Genomic DNA, 15181 nt, shown 5'->3' with positions numbered 1-15181 from the left:
CATACACATAATTTTCTGCATAGCTCTAGGGTAACCTGAACTTGAATTATTGTAGTTAAGTCAGTTTTATCATTGTACAGTATGTCTGCCTCGTGAGAGAGAGAGAGAATTAACATATTGCTGATCTTATACAGTTCACATTTTAATCTGCTTAGATGTTGTTTTGAAAATGTTGTTTTAGTTTCAACTTTTGTTTATAAGTCACAGGGACGATCGAGGCCCAAGGACACACTTTCTCTCTGAATCTCACTCGCACACATAGACACACACTGACTCTTTCTTTCAAACACATGCACACATGCTTTCTCTCTTTCGGTTTATCTCAGTAGCTCATTCTCACTGGTTTTATTAACCAGGTCTGTGTTTCACTAATGCATTTATGGAAAAATCACAGTCATCGTTTCATCAAAATTTCCATGAAGCAAATAGCTGATAATAGGTCATGTAAATGATATCCCAGCATTAACCTGTGGTTTTTAACCTGTTGCTTGTGAGGACCCAATTCAGAGTTGGCCACAAGTCTAGTGTTTCTGTATATAGCTCTTGTATGTTTTCCTGTGCAGAAATTAGCCACACGTGCACATGTAAATATCTAAATGTGAACTACATGATGTTGAATTACTGTATAATAGCTTTGACAAATAATAAAAACTCTGTATTTGGGAACAAAATGAGTAGAACTAAATCTGATAAAACTTCCCTTTGGTGAAATCCAGGGATTTGAAATAAAATGATTATAATTAACTTTATATAAAAACAATAGAAGTCTCAGGTTTGTCAGTATTTAGGTGGTGTGAATAATATCCCTCTGTCCTTTAAAGGAAACTTGTTTGCTGGTAATCTGTGGGTCGTATCAGCAGATAGTAATATTTAAGCTCTGTTAACACACTAGCGCTGAATACACACACTCATTCACAGAGCTGTTGTTTCTGCAGTTACACAGAGCCTCTGACAGCAAGTGTAGGCAGGTGTTTGTAGCATGGTCTCGCTCCACTACCTCATTCCACCACTTTCCCTCATATGCTGTCTTATAGTACCTTTTTTCCTGCCATTGGACTCCGTCTATCTCTATACCGTCTCACTTATCAATGTTATTTGCAGTGCGATTGTGAGGCATAGCTCCTGCTTCCAGTAAAATGGCAGGCTATTTATAGAGCAAGAGTGTTGATGTGTGTTTGTGCCCTGCTGCGTATGTGCTCGCATGTCTGCATTCTGTCCATATCAGAGTGATTCTGGACTAGCTTCGCGAAAGTATATTCACTTTCAAAGTTTTTCTTTTGCTGATATAGCCAATATGTGCGTTTTTTGAGTGACCTCACAGTGGTTGTTTTCTCCTAAATGTGATGGTTAAACACAGCTCTACTTTATTGTTGATAAAGTCAGTTTAGAGATTAATTTCATTAAAATAAACACTTTTTTATTGATTAAAGTCAGTAAAAATGGCCGATTGCAACTTATTTTATTTCAGTCATTTTTAACATATTTAAAAAACAATACTTTATGTACCAGAATAAAACCAGACCACATGCGTGTTTGCTATTTGGCTATTGGTTAACATTATACGTGATGGAAAATAGATTCTGTGAAGGATCAAGTTATATTTTTAATTAAAGATTGCAAAAGACAACTTTTCTATTTCTCTGGAACAACATGCACCAATGAATTGTTCACAATAAGAGGGAAGAGGGTCAAATTTGATTTCCTCAATATTCCACTCTATAGGCTTCCTCTTTCTAACTAGAAATCAGGTACAGAAATTCACACACTTTCTAAAATTGAACCAGATGGAAGTGAGTTACAGCAAAAAGCACTTAACTCCTATCAAAAGTCTTTCCAGTCCTGCTGACCTCACATCAGAAACCATTTGATCCCTGATCCTGGATCATTCTTTCAGTATAGCTCTGTTTCAGCTGTCCTCGATTCAGTCATACGTTACCGCTTGCTTGTGTCATACAGTACAGGCATAATGCAGTGCTTTATTTATGCAAAGTGCACCTGTAACATTTCCTCATATTCAAACAGCATGCATGCATTTTTCTCAGTCACACATTAGCTACTGCTTTCATTAGAGTCTCAAAATGTCACACGGCCTAAACACAATCTACCTCAACGTAAAGACATGAGTGAAGATTTTATCAAAAGTCTTTTTATGTGTAATATTACCCAATTCTTTCATACATGGTGTTTTGTAAGTGTGAAGACTGGATAAATAGGTTAGTCATGATTACAGAACAAAACAATCCGGCTCTGAGCAGTTCAACATGCCACTTGGACGTTTCAAGGAATTTCGAAGAATGTTTCTTTGAAATCCAAGTGAATGTTTGGTAAATGGGATTCTTCTCAGACACGAGCCGAGCGTCATGGTTTCATCAGAGATATGACCTGAAATCTTCCACTGCTTTTCATGTGACACAAACTTTAGCCACATACCAATCATTGAAAGAGGCAATAAACTTTTATCATTCAGTCTTTTCAGGGTGATGGAATGTCAGTACTTCATAAAGAGGTTTCAGACATTTTGTTCTTGTCTACTGACACAGTACACATTAATAACAATTGCCCGATGCTAATGTTCATGTAGTTGTTTAAAACAAACACTGTGAGAGTGTGAAACAAACTGTGTTGGCAGAGCAGGATATGTGCTCATTGTTTATGTTTAGCCGGTTCTTTTTTGGGCTTGAGGAGACGAAACAAGATGGTCTGCATCCCCTTTGAATGAACAGGAAGGAGGACAGAAAAGCAGCTGCTAGTGTCACACTCACACACACAATGCACATACACGCTTAGAAAGAAAGAGAGAAAAGAAGGACAAGGGTGCTTCAATGTAGCCATGGCCCACTTTGTCATATGTGACCCTAGATCACAAAACCAGTCACAAGTAGCACGGGTATATTTGTCATATATATATGGTCAAAATTATCGATTTTTCTTTTATGCCAAATTTTAATTTTTTATTAATTAAGTAAAGATCATGCTCCATGAAGATATTTTGTAAATGTCCTTCCGTAAATATACAAAACATTTATTTTTGTGAGTGAATGCAGCACAATCGCGAACATAAATGGACAACTTTAAAGGCGATTTTCTCAATGTTTCGATGTTTTTGCACCCTTAGTTTCCAGGTTTTCAAATAGTTGTATCTCGGACAAATATTGTACTATCCTAACAAACCATACATCAATGGAAAGCTTATTTATTCAGCTTCAAATTCAATTTAAAAGAAATTGACCCATGTGACTGGTTTTGTGGTCCAGAGTCACATATGATGAAGAAGATTCATTGAACTGAACTTGAAATCAGTGTTGCGGTGTTTTACTTTTGATTGCAAACTTCTGTAACTTGGCAAAACTTGCAGGTGGTGAGGCATTGTTGACAATAGTGTTGACAGCACTTTTCTAAACCTCCAGTCTTTTTCTCAGGAGAAAATTCTGGGAAAAGATGTCTGTGAGAAAGTCCTATATAAATAACCTAGTACACAAATATGGTAACCCTTTAGCACCTTTGTATGTATGTCAAAGCACCATCCTATGATCTGATACCACTCTAATACTTTTTGTAAAAGATTTCAAGTACCTATAACTTTGCATAAGCTGAAAAGGGGTTCTTCAATTCTTTCATCATAATGTTTACTTTCATTCAATGACCAACCCTGGTCCTGAACACAGATGAGTTATAATTGTATCTCAATGTATTTCAGTCTTGAGGTAAGAGATTTGATCATTCAGTGGTTCTGCGAGACTCACCTGAAACTTCAGTTGCATGTTTAGTGTTACCAAGCCATACTTGTGCAAAGCTCTTCCGTTCTGAAACTTGTCTTCACCCCTGTACTGTTGCGTACACAAACCACAGACAGATCGAAGAGCTCGTACCTCACCAAGACAGACCCACTAAAACAGGCCAAACGGGGAGATGCACAGAAAAAAATGATTCGTTGAAATTAATAAAAATTTTGATCGTAAGTGGTTGCATTCAATTGATTTTATCTACATTTAAACAAATGCATTAAGTTGAACTTAATCGATTTTAGTTCAACTTAATGCATTTGTTTAAATGTAGATAAAATCAATTGAATGCAACAACTTACGATAAAAAAAAGTCATTAATTTCAACGAATCATTTTTTTCAGTGGAAAATGCAAGCATTCGCATACTTGAGGGGCTTGAGGGTGGGTGATCTTAACTGTGAGTAATTCCTGCCCGTAAATATCGGCAATTGAATGACAGCCTGCTGGGTGGGAAGTCCTATTGTCCTTGGATAAATTCTCCTCACTATGGTAACCAGAGGGGCTCGTCCTCTCAAAGAATGGAAGCTGGAAAAAAAGGCTCATAATTTTTGTACGTGGTAGTCATATTAAATATATCTGGCACTCATTTGAATAGAGGGCCTTTGAAACAAAAGAGAGAGTTGAGAATTGGGGTTGTCCATTGTTTGACCATGCCGTTAATGTCCCTCGCTTTTGTTCAGGCTAAGAGTTTGATGTATTCGCAATTGTTTTGTCACTCTCATTTGAGATCAGATCAAGGTCAGGCTGTTTATTGAAGCTATAGTTACTCTGGTTTGATTATTTTGAGGGAGGCGGAAACCACGTGACGCAGATCCACTGTGTGTCTATGACATCCTGTTCAAAAGCCACTGACTGGAAAAAACAACCTGCCTTTATTTAACCCACAGTAGCAAGGAGAAAGAAAGAGACATTAATGATAACACTCCTGACTATTGTCTTTCGCTCATGATCTTTTTCTTTCCCTCGCACCCCCTTTCGGACACAAAAGGACAGATTGGTGGTCACCACCCCTCCCGTGAATGTATTGTGACGTGGTTCCTGTGTGCCGGGCTTCAGTTTACGGTGTGTTTGGGAGTATTTTTAGCCTGGCACAGGGACGCCTGCTACACAGACAGGAAAAAGGCCAGAATAGAAGGAAGTCCATTCGCCTTTTAGACAAACAATCCCTTCATCTGCATCAGTGAACTGTGGGAGAGAGAGAGAGAGAGAGAGAGAGTGAGAGAGACAGACAGACAGAGACAGAGACAGAGAGAACCAGAATGAATATTTCTCACATTCTCTAGAGCCACATGGTGTTTGCAGGCCTTCTCGCAGAATTTCACAATGAGGTCCAGAGATCTAACTCATGATATCTCATTATTACAGAAACTATTCACTTCCCCTTTCTCTCTGCATACATAATGCTAGTAAAAAGTTTTTGTTGTAAACAGTTCGTCTTTTCATTGCATTCCATAGTTCCATAGTCCATAGTTAATAGCACACACACACACACACACACAAACACACACACACACACACACACACACACACACACACACACACACACACACACACACACACACACGTGTGTGTTAGATGTATAAACCTGAAGAGAAAAAAATTCAATAATAATTATTTGTAGTGCTGCTGTAAATAATAAATATTGTTTAAAATATTCTACAGTAAACTTTGAGAGCACTACAAATACATATATGTATATGACAGCTGTGAGGGTCCCTGGTCCTCAGTTTCCAAACCCCTGGTTTATGAGACAAAAAATATAAAGTTGTGTTTGCCATCATTGATGAAGAAGTAAATTTTCGGTTGCGCTGTTCTTTTAATGAAACTGTAAAACTGTACTTAATAACCCATCTGTCATGTGCTGCAATCTCCAAAAAGCTATATATTCAGTTACAGATTCCTCCCTTTTATCCAGATTTCGTATTGTGAGGGAAAGCAGTTGCAAAGGCCAGATGCACTCCAGACTTTAGACTGAGTAATAATTTTAGTACTTCTCAAATGTGTCATGAAATATCTGAGCTTATACAGTTCCTCATCAGGTCAGATCGTCCTCTAGCTTCAGGTCTTGATCATCAGAGATGTCAAAATGAACAACGGACCAGTCAAGTTCAGATGTTACAGTAACTTTTAAGTGGGTTAACATCAGCATGGCTCTTTAAAAATGGATGGTGTTGGGGAAGTTTCAGCTCAGTGTGCGGAACAAGTGACAGCCACTGCTTTATGAATTATACACATCTTTTGTTCCTTTGGATAATTACTTTGCTTTAGCTTTTTCATTTGACTCTAGTTCCTGCTTGGTCCCTTTGCAGTGTGTGACAGGATGTTAGCAGCTCTGTTTCAGAAAGAGACTTAACCTGAAGTTGGCAAAAGGTTGTCAGTGTTGTTCCTTTTTCAGTTGTATGCACGAATGTTGTACCTTCCAGTGCTGGAGATTACATGACTAAAAGTATGATACTACCTTTTTTGGTAGCGTAAAAGTAGTTACACTGGTTTCAGACTAGTCTATTTGTAGTGTTCCTGTAGCTCAAACAGTAGAGCGCTGTGCTAGCAACCCCAAGTTTATGCTTATGATTGGGTTCAGATGAATTTATACCATTGGATGCAATGTTTGTCTCTTTGGATAAAAGCATCTTTCAAATGCATAGATGTAAAAATAAATGTTTGGCTTTTCCAGTAACAAGCTACTTTTTCCAACAAGTAGCACAGTAGCGTGATCACAGTTATGCTATATCACTGTTTTAAAATCACATTGAAAATGAACAAACTCTGGCAATAATTAAGCATGCTGTATCCTACATCTGTCGTGTAGTGAAAAATCCAGTTCACTGTAGTGAATCAGTTGGTTCAGTTGTAAACAAACATCTTGGGTTTCGACTGTAACCCTTGTTTCCTGAGAAGGGAACGAGACGCTGCGTCATATGACGACACTTTAGGGAATGCCCTCAGAGTGTAAGCGTCTGAAGCACGTGTAACACTAGTCCAATCTTGATTGCCGCTGCGTCATGACGTAGCACGTGACGTAGCACTCGCCGGCGGAATGCGGAAGTTATAAAAGGACGCCGGCACACAAAGAGAGTAGCTTCTAAAAGATCGAAACAAGTGGCTCTCTGGCATACAGAGGCTTGGCAAGGAGACAAAGCGTCTCATTCCCTTCTCAGGGAACAAGGGTTATAGTCGTAACCTGAGAAGTTCCCTTTAGAGAGAACTTGCGCTGTGTTGTATGTGACACTTTGGAGAGCTAATACTCACTAAACCACGACAACCAATGCCTCACCTTGAGTGAACTGTCTAGGTACAGTTAGGACGAGAGCACCTGTGCACCCGCTGTAAAAGGAAGACTAAAAAATCTCATAAACTTATTCGGGGTAGCCAAGCCCGCAGCATCACATATTTCTAGCAGGGAAACCCCGGAGAAAAGGGCCTTAGAAGACGCTATGCTTCAAGTGGAGTGAGCCATTATGGCCAGAGGTGAAGGTATATTGTGCACCTGTTAGGCCAGAGAGATAGCCCGAATGATCCAATTGCTGATCGTTTGCTTAAAGACCGGGGATCCCTTCCTGTCTGACCCAAAGCACTCTACAGTTGGTCTGACTTCCTACAACAAGAAGACTTTTCAACATAAATCTCTAACTCTCGAATGGGACAGAGCAAATGAAGTCTCTCCTGTTCCGTCGACACGTGTGGTGAAGGATGGAAGGCCTGGAGGATGGTAGAACGCACCACATTACAGGGCACTTTAGGCACGTAGCCCGGTCTAGGGTGAAGGACAGCTTTCATCCTCCCGTGAGCAAACTCTAAGCATTGAGGAGAAATAGAAAGTGTGGAGGTCCCCGACTCTCTTGAGGGGCGTAATCTTTAAAAGGAAAGCTACCTTGAGGGTGAGAAATTTCTCAGAAGCTGACTCGAGTGGCTCGAAGGGGGCCAGAGACAACCCTTCAATAACCACTGCCAGATCCCAGGTTGGAACTTTGGCCTGAGTCGCAGGCCTCATCCTCCACGCTCCACAGAGGAACCGTACGACCAGATGGTGCCTCCCCAGGGGTCCATCGCCAAATGGGGTGTGGAAAGCTACTATTGCTGCCACGTACACCTTAAAGGTGCTCTAAGTGATGTTGGGTGACGTCACTTGTTGACGTTCAAAGTATTGTCAAACAAAACGGAGGCTAGCTAGACCCTCCCTCCTCCTCATCCACACACTAACCCCCCAAACCCCACCCCCAAATCCTTCTTGTCGGTTATTGGCTGGAACAGTTTGTTATGTTTCGTGGTGCGTGTTAGCCCAGTTTTTTTATTTTTTTAAAAAATAAAGCCAGGAGGAATGTTCTATCCTTCTCCCGAATGCCTGATAAGTTCAGCCACAGGTGTCTCTCCCTCATCACCAATGCTGCCATGGAGCGGCCGATGGCACGGGCCGTCTCCTTAGTGACGCTGAGAGATAGCTCCCCTCACCTCGAGGTCTTTTATAAGGTCAGTTTGACCCGCCACCATATAAGCTCTGCCCACCAAATCAAATGTAGTTTGGCAGGGTTTGGCGGGCAGCACGGGGGCTTTCAGGGATGACGCAAGATCGGGTGAGAGATATCTCGCTAGAGGCTCTTCAACCTGCGGCATCATCCCATAACCGTTCTCTTTAGCCCCCAGTATATTACTGTACTGAAGAACTGAAGGGCTAGATAGACTACTTGCATAACTCATTATGCAAGTCGGGAAAGAATGGTAAACCCCAGCGAGGAGGCTGTGACAAAGGCTGCAGGAAGCACTCATCAAGTTTGCTTTTCTTATGCGCCTCCTGCCTCTCGCAGGGCCAGCTAATGTTTAATTTGGCCACCGCATGAGTCACAACCTCCAAGAGCTCCTCATAAGCAGGAGGATGAGGTGGTGAGTCCTCCATCTCTCCCGCCTCAATGCTGAGCACATCTACTTCCTCGGAAGCAGACAGCTTAAGCATCGGGCTCCCACCCCTGGCGGAGAAGCCGCAGAGCTGGGAGCATCGGAGCTGGCCGATGAGGATTAAGAAAGTGCCTCAGCAGTCTCAAACCCCTCTGCCAGCTCCAACTGCGATCCCCACGACCTGAGCCACTGCGCCACGAGGAACGTGAGCCTGACCGCTCTCATCAAAGACGGCCAGGCGAGAGCGGAGTACTCTGAGCAGCAGTAGCTCACAACGATCACATGCTCCACACCCAAACAGTGAACACAAAGCTTGTGTGTGTGTCCACCCGTGATATATCTGGGGCAGGGATGCACACACCACTTAAACTGTTTGGGATCGCATTCTTTTTATATATATATGGGCTTAGAATAAACTCCTGACTAAAGACAAACAACACCAAATAGACAGACAGTTTACACAGAGTGCTTGCTGAAGAGCAGAAGTTACTCTCTTTGTTTGCCGGTGTCCTTTTATAACTTCCGCATTCTGCTGGCGCATGCTACGTCACATCCTACGTCATAACGCAGCACCAATCAAGATTAGACTAGTGTTGTGCTTCAGGCGCTTACACGCTGAGGGGGTTCCCCAAAGTGTCATCATATGACGCAGCGCAAGTTCTCGAAAGGGAACTTCTGCTTCAAATAAATTAACGGATTAATTTCCCTGCAAAGGAATCCCGTGTGCAGCATTTTACGTCTTTTGTGTTGCAAAATACTTTGTAAAATGCTTTTTGTTTTAGACGTGGTAATATAAATTAGAGTTTTTTTTGTTAGTTTTACTAGTTTACAGTTAAATGCTGTCAACCCAATTAAAATCCCCACTGTTTTTGCCTGATAAATACCACTGTGGTTGTGAAAAAAAAAAAAAAAAAAAAGACCTCATATTGCATCCTTAAATAGCTTTTGCATAGTAAGCGAACATTTTGTCTGTAGCAATTGTAGCTAAAAAGCTATTTTGACTGTTGATTAAAGGGATCATTTTTGTCTTCTTTGGAACATCAAATATTATCATAAATATTTACAGTTTTCTTTCTTTCTATACAGTGGAAGTCAATCATTTGTCATTCAAGACTCAAGAGTAAGTGATAACAGAATTATATTTTTTTGGGTGAACTGTCCTTTTTACATCTTTAGATTATGAGTAGCGTGTAGTTTAGGAAGTCGAGTTTCAAAGTAGCTTTGCAAACACTGCTACCTTCTTATCTTCATCTATAGTCAAAACCCTATAATTAATGTACTGACAGGATGATTCATAGTTAAAAATTTTACTGAAAGATGTAAATCTCAAAAGTACACAGGTTGGGACCTTGATTTGATTTGGAGCTGCTGGTGGTGTTGTGTTTTGGGTTTGCTGGGTTCATCTGAAGTAAATCAGGCTTTATAGAGCGACTGTCAGAGATAATCGGCTGTTGTCTCTGTGGGCTGAAGCTTTAGATGACTGTTTGATAATGAGGTTGCGGAGAGGTAACTCATTTACTGATTGCAGGTCTCTGGCATTGTGTGAATGGTTCATTCGAGCAAGACGGGTATGAGTCTTTGTGTATGTGTTTGTGTGCATGAGAGCTTTTCTGTCTGCGTGTGTGAATGTGCTTGTTTGCATGCATCTATGCGTGTTCGGTTTTTCTTGTCTGAATTAGCCGTGGAAACTCTGAGAAAGCACTAAAATGTGTGAATATAATGTGTGACGGTCCTGGAACATCACAGTGTCTTACTGAATATTACTGATCACACTGCTGTCTGAGAAGAGAGACAAATCAAATTGTTACTGTAGTTTTGTGTTGGTCAGGTCAATAAATGTTTTTTAAGGGCACTCTGTACATTTGAATTAATCTTGACAAGCAGCACACAAAAATATAATTTATAGTAAGTTCTAAAGCTATTCAAAATGCAATTGTCAGAATAATGGGGAGGATATATACTATAGGAGGAGGTCACATGAGTTTATGTCCATTTCTTTCTTTAACCAGTGCTAACCAATTAACGGACAGAGGTCTAGATCCGGGCTATAAATAATTTTTCTTAATGAATTTTCATAATATACTCTTTACTTTTAAAATTTTGAAGAAAATAAGAAATGTTACTTAAGCAGCAAATCAGCATATAAGAATGATTTCTAAAGGATCACGTGACACTGAAAATATAAATCATCTCAAAGATTTAATTTGGTCCAATCACTCGAGTTTACTTACTGTAACTCTGCCAGTGATTGTTAATATTCAAATGAGGTACTCGTTGTAATCAAATGCTGCATCTGTTTTTAATTATTATTATTAAATTTTTTATCTTTTTGTTATTTGTGATATACTTTCGGCCTTATTTTAAAACATGGTACGGTTGCCACCTTAAAAAAATTCACAATGAATATTCCTGGCAATTTATGGCCATACGTCACATTGAATAATGTACATGTAGATTATGATTGTTCAGAAATTTGGAAACTTTCTGGAATTTTTGTAACTTTCTCTCTATGATTTCTTGTAATTTTTCTCCTGTACAATAAAAATAAATGGTAAAAGGGACAAAAATAGAGAATTAATGCGGTTTGTAAAATAAATGCCTGCATTGAGGTGAAATGGCCCCCATCATTCTTAAAGTGCCCCTATTATGCTTTTTCAAATGTGACCTTTCATGTAGTGTGTAATATAGCTGTTTGGATAGTAAAACGTATGCAAAGTTTTAAAGATCAAAGTGCACAACAAATAAAGTTGAATTGTGTCCTAAAGGAAAGAATCAGTTCTGAACTGCCTAAACTAGTAATCAGTAATTCCTTCTCACTTCCTGTTACATACCTACGTAACATTGTAACTTTGACACACCCTCAAACACTGTAGTTGAAGTCGAGGCCTGGAAGAATTTGGTTTGTGTTATCAACATGTCAAGAAGAGCTATTTTTAGCACTGCAAATCCACTTTGCTTGCACTTCAAAAGGATGAGGACATGCGCTGAAATTGATATGGAAAAACCAACGCCATCATCCCTTTTCATATCACTGTGTACAAGTGCTGAGGAAACCTCTAGCTCTAAAATTCAGATATGGTAATAGGCGTTTGGTTTCTGACACGCGCTGTAAGCGTTAGACCAATCACAAAAGACTGGGCCGTCTGACCAATCAGAGCAGAGTAGGCTCGCGGAAAGGGGTTTAGAGAACGATCCGCTGTTTAGACTTTAGAAGTAAAAAGTGTTTTTTGACCTTGGATGCATGTAAAACTATTGTAGGAGACCTCCAAAACAAAATTAGGAACCTTTAAAACAGCATAATATGGGCACTTTATGTCCTATAAATGTGGATGTGCTTGACCTCTCTTGAGGGTCAGTGGGAGGAGTCTGGGCTTTGAACAGCTGCAGTCCAGTTCACTGAGAACCCAGTGACTTCATCTCACTACACACACAGATGTAGAGGGCAGCTGTTTCTCTCTGGCTGCCAGAGACACAGACATCTGCTGCATCTGCTTTCACCCAGACATCCAGTCCTCCTTGTCATGCCTCTTTTCACATCATATTTATTATTTTTCTCACTTAAAGTTCTATTTTCTATTTATTTATGTGACAATCTGATGTAAAGAACCATCTAACTTGTCCCAGTGCTGTTATATTAAAGAACTAATGCTTTATTTTTGTGTGTTTTTCATTTTCTTGTTCTCCTTTTCACTTTAACATTCATTTTAAGTCTTTTCCATCTCATTTCTCACATCGCATCTTCACTCTCTCTTTCTCATTATCTCTTTCTCACTCTTTCGCATTTGTATTCATCTTGTCCCATGTTCATGTTCTGAGCCCTTCTGTCACTCTGATTGGCTGTGATGTTCTGTCATATGGCTGTCTGATGTGCGTTGGTGTTTACAAACAGGCGTGGAGGACAGTGGGATAGTGTCAGTCAGCTGATCGCAGTCTGTTCTGCTAGAGAGGAGTCCTCCAGTCCTTATACCACAGCAGCTTTTGGAAGTTATGCTTGACCCTTCAGGTTTGCACCGCTGTCCTTAATGTGAAGATTTAGGGTAAGTGAATGAGGGAAATGTGAGTCTTTGGCTCTTTGGTTCTTACGTGAGATTTATAAAAAGCTTCTTCGATCTGTATGCCGTTGACATCATCATATTCATCACATTCAAGTTCTGAGTCCTTGTGTTTTCTCAATGACTAATTATCTCGCTCTCCGTTTTGCTCAGATTTTTGAGAGCTTCTTCAGTGCTCCTGCATTTATGAGAATATAAAATGGTTTTTGGGTCTTCATCTGTGGCAGTTTATTCCAGTCTTGTGCTATTAAAAGTAGCACTCTAGCTGTTCCTACCTTACATTTAAAGAGAGCATTAAATAACTTGTTGATGTGTTGAATTCAGAAGTTTGGGTGGGACATATTGGGTATTTTGTGCCCTTTTTAAAAAAAGTTGTCAGTTGGATTTAGTTTCTTCATGGTCATAAACATAATTTGTTACAAGCTAGTAAGATGCAGGTGGTATTAGGGGGCGGGGCATTTTCATTCTAGAGAGCATTTGATTGGACAAAAATCTGTGTAGTGCAGGATGAGTCATCAATGTTTTAGCACCATTTTCTAGACAAAGTAAGACTGTGATATATTTATCATTTTAGGAGTGTACATACACTACCGTTCAAATGTTTGGGGTCGATAAGATTGGTTTATAACATAATTAGGTCGATAACATAATTTATTTGATCAAAAATACAGTAAAAACAGAAATATTGTGAAATAGAATCTATTTCGCAAAAACAAGACCAAAGCACGCACATCACGGACAAAAATATGCTCAGGGTTAGGTGCTCGACAAAATAAATAATAAAAAACAGAATAATCCGGCACACCAAGAGCATATAAGGAAGTATTCAGTCAGCTGAGAGTCGTTGCATGAATATGTCACAACGAGTGTCTCGTTATAAAACCGAAGTCATTTGAACATCGAGTTAACTGCTATATTCAATTCTCACCGTTGGCAAAAGACATAGAAGGCGTTTTATTTAAACATTGGCAGATAGTGGACAGTGACCCTATTCTCAAAAAATGCTTTGAAAAACCACCTTGTGTAGTAAATAAGAGACCACCTAATCTTCGCAATATCTTGGTTCAAGCGGATTTAACCCCTCCCTCACATTTTTTAAATAAAGTGCCTTTTGGCAATTAAAGTTGCGGGCTTGCGGCAACTGTCAAAAATGTAATTTTACTTTTAAAAAAACTCAAACTTTGAAACATCCTTATATTGCAATTTTTTTTTAATAAGAGGAGGCACTATTTCGTGCAAAATTGCCAATGTGATTTACATGTTGAGTTGCCCCTGCAATCTTTCCTATGTGGGTAAAACTAGCAGACCTTTAAAAACCTGAATTTCTGAACATCGTTGGTCTATCAGAAACCAAGATCCCAAAACTCCAGTAGCTCAGCACTTCACTAATTTAGACACTCGGTCTCTACCTTACAAAATGTAGCCAGGAATAGAATTAGTCAAATATCCATGGCGTGGAGGGGACATTAATAATTTACTTTTAAAACGTGAGACCTTTTGTATTTACACATTAGATACTATAGCACATAGGGGATTAAATGAAGATTTTGATATTCGTCCGTTTCTTTACGATTTTTTTTCTTGGTTTCCCATGTTTATGCAGGTATCATGTTTTTCTTTATTATTAATAAATTTGCATGTTTAAAATTTGACTTTCACATTTCGTTTCTTGTATTTTTCTTTTGCATTTGTGTTCCATTACTTTTTTTTGTGTGTGCATGTTATGTGATCCTTGATTAATCACCTGTGAGTATAAAAGCTTGTTTGGTAAAAACTTTCAACTGTCTGACGAAGAGCCTGCGTGCTCGAAACGTAACCCGTGTGTGTGTTTTTGTGCAGATTTTGGAGCCTTGGTGTGCCGACTTTTTTCTGTTTTTTATACTTTCTATATTTTAAAATGTAATTTATACCTGTGATGACAGAGCAGAAAACCTGTGATTTTCAGCATCATTACTCCAGTGTCTTCAGTGTCACATGATCTTTCAGAAATCATTCAAATATGCTGATTTGGTGCAGAAGTAAAATTTCTTATCATTATCAATGTTGAAAACAGATGTGCTGCTTAATATTTTTGTGGAAACCGTGATACATTTTTCTCTGGAAAAGTTCAAAATAAGTTTTCAATGCATCTTTGGTGAATAAAAGTCTTAATTTCTTAAAAAATACTTTATAACTTTTGAACAATAGTGTAGATGGAAAAAAAAACATACATTTTTAGTGCGTCTTCTCTATTCTGCCTGAACTGAACCAATTTGTTTAGTCATTGTTAGAAAGAATGAAAAAAATATGCATTTGAATATAGTAAACACAAACCTAAAAAGGTCAAAATCTATTTTAAAGGCATTTTCACAGAAATATACGGAATAAGTCTAATCTAATCAAATATTGACTCAGGTTTGCAGTTTAAGGCATACTCATGTTGAAGAAGGATATGGGAAAGATTTAAGGAACACAG

The 15181-nt window shown here is 39.1% G+C and overlaps 1 protein-coding gene across 2 annotated transcripts in view; it reads left to right on the top strand.

The window, feature by feature from the left end:
* rasgrp3 (RAS guanyl releasing protein 3 (calcium and DAG-regulated)) overlaps window positions 1–15181 on the top strand; it is a 37598-nt gene that overhangs the window by 881 nt on the left and 21536 nt on the right. The gene's annotated exons all lie outside the window — the stretch shown is intronic.

This window comes from Leuciscus leuciscus, assembly GCF_965113295.1.
Source record: "Leuciscus leuciscus genome assembly, chromosome: 17".
Lineage (NCBI taxonomy): Eukaryota > Metazoa > Chordata > Actinopteri > Cypriniformes > Leuciscidae > Leuciscus > Leuciscus leuciscus.
Note: the sequence above shows the minus strand (reverse complement) of the source record. Positions and strands in the feature narration are given on the sequence as shown.